The 12,164-nt window shown below is 50.1% G+C and overlaps 1 pseudogene; it reads left to right on the plus strand.

Annotated features, from left to right (window-relative positions):
* Positions 1-223: 223 nt before the first annotated feature.
* The window catches only part of LOC136469512 (probable protein phosphatase 2C 58), a 54,763-nt pseudogene continuing 42,822 nt past the window's right edge, over positions 224-12,164 (plus strand).

The raw sequence follows: 12,164 nt of genomic DNA on the forward strand, positions 1-12,164 counted from the left end.
AATCTGTTCACAAATCTCTTCGGCTTCTCCAGCTTGCTTGGCTCAACTCGTCGCTACAATCCCGGCTGCCGAATTCCCTCAACTGGAACAATCTAATCTCCTCGGATTGTGGCTCTAAGAATAGCTTGTTATTGAGCTTGTTATTCGGATCTGGCACAATTCCATCCATAGCTTGTTATTGAGCGGCAGATCTTTTTCTCTCTGTCATATTCTGTCGCCAGGTACATTTGGAAGAATGGGGGTTTACCTTAGCACTCCGAAAACTGAGAAGGTATCCGAAGATGGGGAAAATAATAAACTTAAATTCGGACTTTCATCTACGCAAGGGTGGCGTGCAACTATGGAAGATGCTGTAAGTTTCTATTCATCATTTAAATTTGCTTCTTGTGATTTTCTTTGTCGCTTGTTCCTAGTCTTGTACGTTTTACCTGGATAGACACACAAGTGATGGATATCCAACTCAGCATGATTTTACTCGATTTTCCAAAAATAACTTGGAATCCAACTTTAATATAAATGTGCTCTCAGTGTCCAAGTTGGGTGTAATTATGGAAACTCACAGAATGTCCTAGCAATGTTTAGCAGCGCTATGCACCTGAGAGAAGGGGTGTCTTGTGTTCGTTAAAATTTTGAAATAAAATGAATACTTGCGTGTAAAAATAAATTATGTGCTGAACTGAGCCTGGTTAATTCATGAGTTGAGTGGGGAGTTTTTGTTTCTGTCCATGATACTCTGTCCTGTTGTTAAGAGTGACAAAAAATGGATTAGCACTTTTTTTGTTTATATCACCATATTCTCCTGATGTTGGATTGATAATGCTTCATAAGTTAAACAGTGTGTCTGACATCATACTGAAAGATGGGCTATACTCCAACCTTGAAGGCTAGAATCAATTGAGAGGATAGAATTTGAATGTGTATGAGATATCTTGTTGAGTATAATGTATAACTACTAAAGGAGAAGTTGTGACTTGTTTTCTTACATAGTACTAATAAACTTCTTGATATGATTTATCTGTATCTTTTGAGAGGATGGAATCTTGTCAATTTTATTAGTTTATTATGATCGTGTTTGCTCAGTCTATTGTGCAATTTTCTAGCACTCGGCTTTGATAGATCTTGACAATGACACTGCATTCTTGGGTGTTTTTGATGGACATGGAGGTAACTAACTGCAAAGAACAGTGCCTTTTCAGCATTTATGATTGATTCCACGTCATACCAAAATGGGCTGTTGACCCCTTCTTATTCCTTTCTTGCCTCAGGAAAAGTAGTTGCCAAATTCTGTGCAAAATATCTCACAGAGAAGTTCTCCATAGTGAAGCCTATGCAGCTGGTGACCTGGGCGCTACTGTCCACAGAGCTTACTTCAGGTACACTAGCTTCTTTTATTTTTAGCATGTCTACCTTTTCACTACATCATTTCTAATTTGGAGCAAATGATGTGAACAGAAATTATGATTGCGTTGTTTCAGAATGGATGAAATGATGCGGGGTCAAAGAGGATGGCGGGAACTCCAAGCACTTGGAGATAAGATAAATCAGTTTACTGGTGTCGGGTTCATAAATCTGAGGTCCCTCATGGACCAGCTTTCCAACAAAGGCTCGGTCCAGCAGACGACGTTGCGAACAACGCACAACTTATGGGCCGGCCCAAATACCTTAAACGACACGGAAGGGAGATCCAGTCTCCGACTGGAAGGCCTGGCCGAGAAGGAACGGCGCCCGCTTCTGACTCTGGCCCGCCTCTCCGACCAGAAGGCATCACCACCGACTCCAGTCCGCCTCCAGACGGCCTCTCCGACCAAAAGGCCTAGCCAAACACCACTTCTGACTCTGACCCGCATCTCTGACTGGGGATGCGCCAAACCCCTGCTCACTGCTCTTCTCCAACTGGCGCAATTAGAGCCGATTGGGACCAACCGACCGGGGACGTCCGCTCGGTAAGGACAAGGAAACAGACAGAGAAAGTAAGGCAGGGCACTCAAGTCAACCCCAATATCAAGGGCCATATCCTGTACCCCTATCGAACAGTACCCTGCGACCTTCCTGGCATGATAGAACCCAAGCAGTGTTGTAGGCGCCGACATTTTCTCTACAGTGTTGTGGGCGCCATCAACTTCCATACCAGACAAACACGGTAAGGCTCCCCCACGTGCCTCTGATGCATCAACAGTGTTGTGGGCGCCGGCATTTACCGTACCAGGCGAACATGGTAAAACTCCTTGCATGCCTCTAGGTATCAACAGTATGGCAGGCACCGACGTCTGCCATACCTGAAGGAGACGACTCGACCTCCCATATGCATCTGACATTAGCAATGTTATGGGCGCCTACAATCATTCTATACCTGATAGCGTGGGCAACAAGACTTAGCATATGTACACTATCTCCCTCTCACTTGTAAAGCCATCCCCTTCATCTATAAAAGGGGTTGCGCTCTCTCCCAAACAGGGGGATCGATCAGTTCACTAGGATACAACAACAGAACCACCAGGTTCAAACCACAAGCACACGCTCGAACACTTAGCACATAGCGGAGCTCCCGTCACTCTCGGCCCCTCAGACCAGAGTCCGACCAGACCTCTTGTACCCCCCATCTTTCTCCTTCTCGTTTGTAACCCCACTACAAACTTCGAGCACCTAGGCTCAGGAATAAAGTCATCGACCGACTCAAACTGGGCGTAGGGCACGTTGCCTGAACCAGTATAAACCCTGTGTCATTGAGTGCTAGGCCACATCCGATCACAACGTACGGTAAAACTATAAATATTTACGTGTTGGTCACTTTCTGCACCGACAGTTGGCGCCGTCTGTGGGGAAGACGTTGTACGTTCACACTTTTTAGTCATCGGATGGCCCACTTTTCTGCCACCTTCACCATGGTGGGCTCAGGCGATACGACTCACTTTGGCTCACTAGAGTTTTCCACACTCCCACTTATTGGGATGCGGATTCCACCCATCTTCAAGGCCTTTCTCTTTGGAAGCCTGGACTTCGTCGCCGACCGGCTCGGCGTACTACACCTCCACGAGGAGGCAACCATCCCGGTGCCCGTTGGAGGGGTGCCCTCCGTTGGCTCTGGGACACCCAACGACTTCAATGACAAGGCGCCTGCGCTTCATTCCGAGCAAACGCTCTGCTTAAACCCTGCTGTGAGTAATACGCATACTGTTATTTACTCTCTATTTACTATCTCCCGCCAATTATCCAAAGGGACCATATTGTCCGCACCGCAAACACCGTACGACCTGTTCCCCTATGGCCTCGCGTCCCCCGTGGAAGCGTACGCTCGGGGGCTCCGACGGACGCTGGCACCACCCCCTCTCACATCCGAATTCGTGGGAATGATGAGCTATGCTCCCACCACCTTCCACGAACTCCTGGATGATGAGGTTGAGAGCGACAGCTCTAGCATCGGCAACGTGGCACCCAACCACCGTCCGTCCTAGAAGTGCGCTATGGCAGACGCTCTGGGACAGCCGTCGATGGTTGCAGAGTCTATGTAGAGTCACAGCCCTCTAAACCTGCATGCGGGGGCCCTCACGCTCGCATAAGAGCACACTGAGGTGCTATGACAACGGCGGCAGAACTAGCCGTCGCCTGCGTCGGCGTGCTCGGTGCAGCACGTTGCGCCCCATGCGCGTGACCTGGTGAGCTGCGCCTGGGGTCGCGCCTGCCAGGTCCAGTGCGACATCATGAATGAGGGGAATGACCCCCATAGTTCGCTCGGGCTAGCCAGAACATCGCCGCTGCGGCAATACTTTTGCACGGTGTTCCCGAGCCCGTTGACCCCTAGGAGCGGGCGGTCTACCAGAACCTTTGGGCGCTGGTGGAAGCCGCTGCCATTCAATAGGCAAAAAGCTTCGTATCGCGACTCTGACTCACGCCCTCTCTCCCCACTAGGGGAGTGGGGACGCACCAGACGGATCGCTCCATTCGCTCACCGCTATAGCTGCCAAGCGCGGCTCGGGAGGCCACCGTTGCGCCGCGGTCTGACCTAGCGCCTGCTCCACACCGACCGCTAGTACGTGAACGGCTCGGTCCATACCAAGACGCTCGTAGCGTCATCAGGAACCGACATTAGGCCCGGTATGATGATGACGTCCTTCGGGCGGCGATGAGGGCAGGCAACATGGGCCCCGGTCGGGCCATCGAGGGGAGCAGTGAAACACGCCCTAGGCATGGTCGCTGGCCAGACAACCGGAGTCCCAGTCCGGATGGCTCGAGACCATAGGCCTTTGGCTGGTGTATCTGGAAAGCAGCGTTCCCATAGCACTTCTGACCACCCACCAACATCGCCAAGTACACTAGGGAGACGAACCCTGGTTTTTGGATCAAAGATTTCTGGCTCGCCTACCGAGACGATGGGGTGGATGATTACCTTTTCATCATTCAATATCTCCCCATCTGCGTGGGGGAACACGTTCAGGCCTGGCTTGAATTCCTTCCACACAACAGCATCCGCGACTGGGCGGACCTCAAGAGGGTCTTCGTTGGAAATTTCTAGGGGACGTATGTCTGCCCTAGTAGCTCCTAGGACCTCAAGAGCTGCCAACTAGAGCCCAGCGAGTCCCTACAGGATTACATCCGTAGGTTCACCCAATGATGCAACTGCCTCTCTGATGTCATCGATGCAGACATCATCAGCGCATTCCTCTTCGGGACGACCTACGAGTCCCTGATCCACAAGCTTGGCTACCTAAAGCCTCGTACCACACGTGACCTGCTCGACGTCACCACTAACCACGTCTCCGACGAGAAGGTAGTCGGAGCGGTCTTCAATGGAGACTGAGACAAAGGCAATGCCAAGCATGTGGACCAAGACGAGGGCCCCTCCACATAGAGGGGTAAGAAGAACAAAAAGGATCGATGCCGATCGGACAACACCACGTTGGTCGCCGCAGCTGATCGCATGAGCGAGTAGGCCTAGCAGGGCCTGCCTGACCACTTCAACAAGCTCATGGATAGCCCGTGCACCAACCATACCTACCCCATTAAACACCTCTACAAGGACTGTGAGCTCCTCAAACATTTCCTTTGACAAGCCGATGGGCCAAAAGAAGGAGACGGCAAAGAAGTGACAGCCAAGAAAGGAGGTGCGGCAGGCAAGGATGGGGACAGCTTCCCTGACCATGAGGAATGTATCATGATCTTCGGTGGATCTGAGGCCATCTGCTCTAAGCGCCAGCACAAGGTACGCTACAGGGAGGCATGCGCCGTTGAGATGGTCGTCCCTTCCTTCCTTAGTTGGTCGGAATCTCCAATCACCTTCGACTAGAGGGACCATCCCTCCCACATTGCGAGACTAGGACGCTACCCGCTCATCGTCGACCCCATCGTCCACAAGAAGCGCCTCACCAAGGTGCTGATGGACGGAGGCAGTGGCCTCAACATCCTCTACGTCGACACCCTCGACGCCATGCCCATCCCCCGGTCAGAACTCCGCCTTGTGGGCTCTCCCTTCCACGGGGTGATCCTAGGAGCGTAGGCATACTCGCTCAAGCAGATCGACCTGCTCGTCACTTTTGGTAACCGAGCCAACTTCTGCTTAGAGTTCATCACCTTCGAAGTGGTGGACTTCCTAGGGTCCTACCATGCCATCTTGGGGCGGCCATGCTACACCAAATTCATGGCAATCCCCAACTATGTCTACCTCAAGCTAAAGATGCTGGGACCAAATGGTGTCATCACCATGAGCAGCGCCTTCTCGCATGCCTTCACATGCGACCGCGAGCATTTTGAGCTTACCACCACGGTCATCAACTCGTTTGAGCTCCCATGGCTCGGGGAGTCATTGACCCTAGCAGTCTTGGACTGTAATAAACCAACCTCCTCGATGGCCTTCTGCCTGCTTGCGGAAACCAAGGTGGTAGGGATCGACCCCACCGACCTAACCAAGACGATGCGGATCGGGACCCAGCTCCTAGCCAAATAGGAATCTAAGCTCGTCGACTTCCTGTGCGCCAATCACGATGTCTTCACATGGAGGCCATCTGACATGCTAGGCATACAATGGGACGTCTGAAAGGTCCTAATATGGCTAGAGGGGGGGTGAATAGCCTATTTAAAAATCTACAAATCAACTAGAGCAATTTGATTAGTATGACAAATAGCGTAATGCAAACTTGCTCTAGCTCTACAAAGGTTGCAAGCCACCTATCCAATAATTCTAGTTGCAATGATTACTTAGGCACACAAACTTGCTACTCTAAAGAGCTCAACTAGATGAATGTAAATAATAAAGCAAGCTCTCAATTCTAATTACACTAAAGAGCTTGTATCAACTAGTTTGCAAGAATGTAAATGAGTGAGTAGAGTGATTATACCGACACGTAGGAGATGAACCAATCACAAGATGAATGTATAGCCAATCACCAGGAGAATGCCAAAGACAAGAGACAATCGATTTTCTCCCGAGGTTCACGTGCTTGCCAACACGCTACGTCCCCGTTGTGTCGACCAACACTTGGTGGTTCGGCGGCTAAGAGGTGTTTCACAAACCTCGTCCACACGATTGGACACCGCAAGAACCGACCCACAAGTGAGGTAACTCAATGACATGAGCAATTTACTAGAGTTACCTTTCGGCGCTCCGCTGGGGAAGGTACAACTCCCCTCACAATCATCGGAGACGGCCACGAACAATCACCAACTCGTGTCGATCCTCCACCGCTGCACCGAGCCGTCTAGGTGGTGGCAACCACCAAGAGTAACAAGCGAAATCCACAGCGCAACATGAATACCAAGTGTCTCTAGATGCAATCACTCAAGCAATGCATTTGGATTCTCTCCCAATCTCACAAAGATGATGAATCAATGATAGAGATGAGTGGGAGGACTTTGGCTAAGCTCACAAGGTTGTTATGTCAATGAAAATGTGCAAGAAGGCTCCCTTGAGCCGGCCATGGGGCTATAAATAGAGCCCCCATTGAATAGAGCCGTTATACAACTTCACTGGGCAAATCGCGCTCTGACCGGACGCTTCGGTCATACTGACCGGACCCTGGACACAGCGTCCGGTCCACAGATGTAAGCCACGTGTCATTTTGAGTTAAACTTGAGCCACCAGATCATAATGGCTATTAACTGACCGGACGCTCTGGCAAAATTGACCGGACGCTGAAGCCCCAACGTCCGGTCATTTCTAGTAAGCTCCCCGAGGCGTATTTCTTTGACCGGACGCATCTGGTCCACCTTGACCAGACATAGACTAGCGTCCGGTGCTAAACCCTAGTCACTGTGTCGCCATGTCAGTTTGACCGGACGCAGAAACCAGCGTCCGGTGCATCTTAGGTCCAGCGTCTGGTGCAATACCCTTAGTACTGATTTTGACCGGACGCATGCTGCCAGGGTCCGGTGCTTTCAGACCCAGCGTCCGGTCAGTTGACCAACGTCGGCGTCTTCGCGATCAACTCATTTTTACTTCTAACTTCTTCACCCTTGCTCCAATGTGCCAACCACAAGAATTTGCATCCGGCGCAATAGAAAATAGGCATTTCATTTTCCCGAAACCGCCGAATCCCGAGAGGGACCTAAACCCATCTCAACCCTGCAAACACCACCTCCTTTGTAGATGTGCCAACAGCACCAAGTGTATCACCATGTGCACAAGTGTTAGCATATTTTCACAAACATTTTCAAGGGTGTTAGCACTCCACTAGATCCTAAATGCATATGCAATGAGTTAGAGCATCTAGTGGCACTTTGATAACCGTATTCCGATACGAGTTTCACTCCTCTTAATAGTACGGCTATCTATCCTAAATGTGATCATACTCACTAAGTGTCTTGATCACTAAAACAAAATGGCTCCTACATTTTATACCTTTGCCTTGAGCCTTTTGTTTTTCTCTTTCTTCTTTTCCAAGTTTAAGTATTTGACCATCACCATACCATCACCATTGTCATGATCTTTGCCATTGCTTCATCACTTGGAGTAGTGCTACCTATCTCATAATCATCTTGATAAACTAGGTTAGCACTTAGGGTTTCATCAATTAACCAAAACCAAACTAGAGCTTTCAACGTCGTCGAGCACACATTGCGCCTCATTCTAGGCTCGAAGCCTGCTAAGCAACGCCTGCGTCACTTCAATGACGAGAGGCGCAGGGCCATAGGCGAAGAGATCGCTAAAGTCCTGGCAGCCAGATTCTTTAGAGAGGTTTTCCACTCTGACTGGCTTGCCAGTCCTGTTCTTGTTAAAAAGAAGACCAGGAAATGGAGAATGTGCGTTGATTATACTGGCCTCAACAAAGCATATCCAAAGGATCACTTTTGTTTGCCATGCATAGACCAAATAGTTGACTCCACCTCGGGTTACGAGATCCTCTCCTTTTTGGCTGCCGACTCGGACTATCACCAGATCATGATGAAAGAGTCCGATCAGCTCGCAACCTCGTTCATCACCCTGTATGGTTCATACTACTGCATAACCATGCCTTTTGGCCTAAAGAACACTAGCGCCACCTACCAAAGGTGCATGCAGCAATGCTTTGCTGACCAAATCAACGTACATGATTAGCCTGATCAAGCCGAGCGGCCGAAACCAACAATCGCTATCTATGTTGATGATATAGTGGTCAAAATGGCTCAAGCCTATGACCTGATCACAAACTTGGCCGCAACGTTCACAAACCTCTGAAGGTTCAACATCAGATTGAATCCTAAGAAGTGTGTTTTTAAGGTTCCGAAGGGGAAGCTGCTAGGATACATTGTGTCTGAGCGCGACATCGAGGCCAACCCTGAAAAGATCACGACCATCTCCAACATGGGCCCTATACGTAACATCAAGGGCATACAAAGGCTCACTGGCTGTCTAGCTGCCCTGAGCCGATTCATCTCTCAGCTCGGCGAATGGGGGATGCCACTCTACAAGCTCCTCAAAAAGACAGACACCTTTGTTTGGACTGAGGAAGCTCAGCAGGCTCTAAAGAGCCTCAAAGCATCACTAACATTTTCCCTAATCCTCGTCGCTCCCGAATGGGGAGAACCCCTCCTCCTCTACATCACGGCAAGCAACCATGTGGTGAGCGCCGCCCTAGTCGTCAAAAGGGAGGAGCCAGGACACCACCTTAAGGTCCAGCGGCCCATATACTTCATCGGGGAGGTACTCACCGACCCCAAGGTTCAGTACCCCTAGGTGTAGAAACTCCTATATGCCGTGCTGATGGTGACCCGGAAGCTCCTGCACTACTTCACCGAACACAAAGTCATGGTCATCACTTCATACCCGCTCGGGGACATCATCCGCAACCGCAACACCGCGGGATGGATCTCCAAGTGGGCACTCAAACTCATGGGCCATGACATCAGGTATATCCCCCATACCACTATTAAATGTTAGGCTCTCATGGATTTTGTCACCGAATGGATGGAGGTGTAGCTACCGACCCCGGATGTCATCCACGAGTACTGGACAATGTACTTCGATGGGTCCGTAATGGTGCCCGGCTCGGGGGCTGGAGTGGTTCTGATATCCCCGGATGGGAGTAGGCTCTGCTATGCCATCCACCTCCATTTCTCGGCCTCAAACAACACCACAGAATATGAGGCCCTCATCAATGGGCTGCGCATCGCCATCGAGCTCGGCGCTACATGTCTCTACGTCCGTGATGACTCGGGGTTGGTCGTTGACCAGGTCATGAAGGAATCCTCCTACAAAAGCCCCCTCATGATAGCACACTGCTAGGAGGTGCGCAAGCTCGAGGACAAATTCCTAGGGATCGAGCTACATCATGTCCCCCAAAAGGGCAACGATGCAGCCGATTTTCTTGCAAAATTAGCCGCCAGGCGGGATCCGTCTTCAAGCGGGATCTTCATCAATGATCTCCATGAGCCATCCGCCCATGTCCTAGAAGGTCCAATCTAGACACACCTCAATGCCAAACCAACACTCGGGGGCTCCAACCCCGACGCCAAGCCAGCGCTCGGGGGCTCCGACCGTAGTGCCTCCATGACGACTCACCCGCTGACGTCGCCGTGTTGGCACTTGATCAAACCGACTGGCGAGCATCGCTACTTGCCTACCTCCTCGAGGAGGTTCTCCCAACCAAAAGGACTGAAGCCTAATGGATCGCTTGATGTGCCAAGACCTTCATCTTGCTCGATGACAAACTCTACAAACAGAGTCCATCGGGTGTGCTCATGAAGTGCATCCCTACCAACCAGGGAAAGCAACTCCTCCTAGAGGTCCATGCCAAGGTCTACAGACATCATGCGGCCTTGATGTCGCTGGTCAAAAACGCCTTTCACTAAGGTTTTTATTGGCCCACCATACTACAAGATACAGAGAAGGTCGTCCATAGGTATGAGGGATGCCAATTCTGTGCTTGGTAAACTCATTTGCTGGCACAGGAGCTTCAAACCATCCCCATCACCTGGCCATTCATGGTCTGGGGCCTCGACATGGTAGGACCCCTCAAAAAGGGCCTAGGCGGCTTTACTCACCTGCTCGTAGCGGTCGACAAGTTCACCAAGTGGATATAAGCCAAGCCCATCACCAACATTCACTTAGAAAGAGGCCGTCAAATTCTTCCTCAACATCATCTACCAGTTCAGCGTTTCTAACTGCATCATCACCGACTACGGGACTAACTTCACCGAGAAGAAGTTCATGGACTTTAGTGATGGATACGGCATTAGGATCGACTAGGCCTCAGTTGGACATCCACGTACTAATGGTTAGGTCGAGCTGTAGGGGACCGTGACGCCTAAGAGGGGGGGGGGTGAATTAGGCAACTTAAAATTCTAACTCTAAACTATGGCATCTTTTTCTAACCCTAGCAAAACCTATGCAATAGATAAACTATCTAAATATGCAACTACGGTTTTGCTAGTGTGTTGCTATCTCTACCGCAAAAGGAGTAATACAATCAATGTAAATGCGGAAGCTAAAGAGCAAGGTAGAGATATGCAAACTCCCGTCGACGTCTCCGGTATTTTTACCGAGGTATCGAGAAGCACGGAAGCTTCTCCCTAGTTCTCGTTGGAGCCCCTCGCAAGGAATCCCTCGCAAGGGCCAAACTCCCAGTTGGGTAACTCCGTGGATAGCCTTGGGCCTTCCCCACGCGCAAGTGGGTCTTCGACGTGCCTTCTGGCAAGCCTCTCCCGGATGCTCCCCACCGTCTTCACTATCAAGCTTCCGATCGAAATGCCATAGGCCTTGTTCCCTCCGGTACACGGTGGCGGCCACACCACAAACGTGGTTGGTGTGATCTCGCAAGACTACAAGCCCCTCCGATGTATAATAATGGTGCGCGCAAGCATCGAGTGGTAAGAGGTATGCAAACCTCACTAAACACTGGGCCTAAACCTCGCAAGTGCATAAGCGATGGTCTAATCAACCTAAGCACTTCGCAAAGCACCTACGCTAATCACCTAATGAATCATTAAGCACTATGCAAGTGGAGATCACTAAAATAGTGTATCAACACCCTTGATATGTTTCCTTAGCTCCACACCCTTCAAATGGACGGTTGGGGGTCTATTTATAAGCCCCACTGAGAAAGTAGCTGTTGGGGATAAAATCTCGCTTTTCTGCTACTGATCGGACGCTCAGGTCATCCTGATCGGACACATCCAGTCGTCCCAACTGTTAGAGCCGTGATCAACTGATCGGACACTGCCAGCGTCCGATCACTTGCCACCGGACACGTTCGGTCGCAATTTTGCCGCTCTAGAACCTCTCTGTACTCGACCGGACTCTATTGTCCTGCATCTGATCGATTTGCTTGTTCAGTATCTGGTCGCTGCTGCTATCGAGCCTCTAGATCGAGGCATCCGGTCACTGTGCTACCAGCGTCCAGTCCAGCGTTCAGTCACATCTATGAGCTCGTTTCTTCGTGATCTTGCGTCCGGCTTGGTTCCTATCTTCGTGCTTGGACTTTGCTTGATATCTTGGGTCTTCTCTTGTGCTTCTAAGGTCTTGCTTATGGTGTTGATCATCGGATCATCACGTCGCCTTCGTCCAAGTCATGTCTTGCACCCTATTGAACTACAAAATAATCACTTGTAAATTCATTAGTCCAATTTGGTTGTGTTGGTCGTCAAACACTAAAATCCAAAATAAATGGGCCTAGGGTCCATTTTCCTTACAATCTCTCCATTTTTGGTGATTGATGACAACACGACCAAAGCAAGCAAATAATAAAAATTTGCAATTT

This window comes from Miscanthus floridulus, chromosome 8, assembly GCF_019320115.1.
Source record: "Miscanthus floridulus cultivar M001 chromosome 8, ASM1932011v1, whole genome shotgun sequence".
NCBI lineage: Eukaryota > Viridiplantae > Streptophyta > Magnoliopsida > Poales > Poaceae > Miscanthus > Miscanthus floridulus.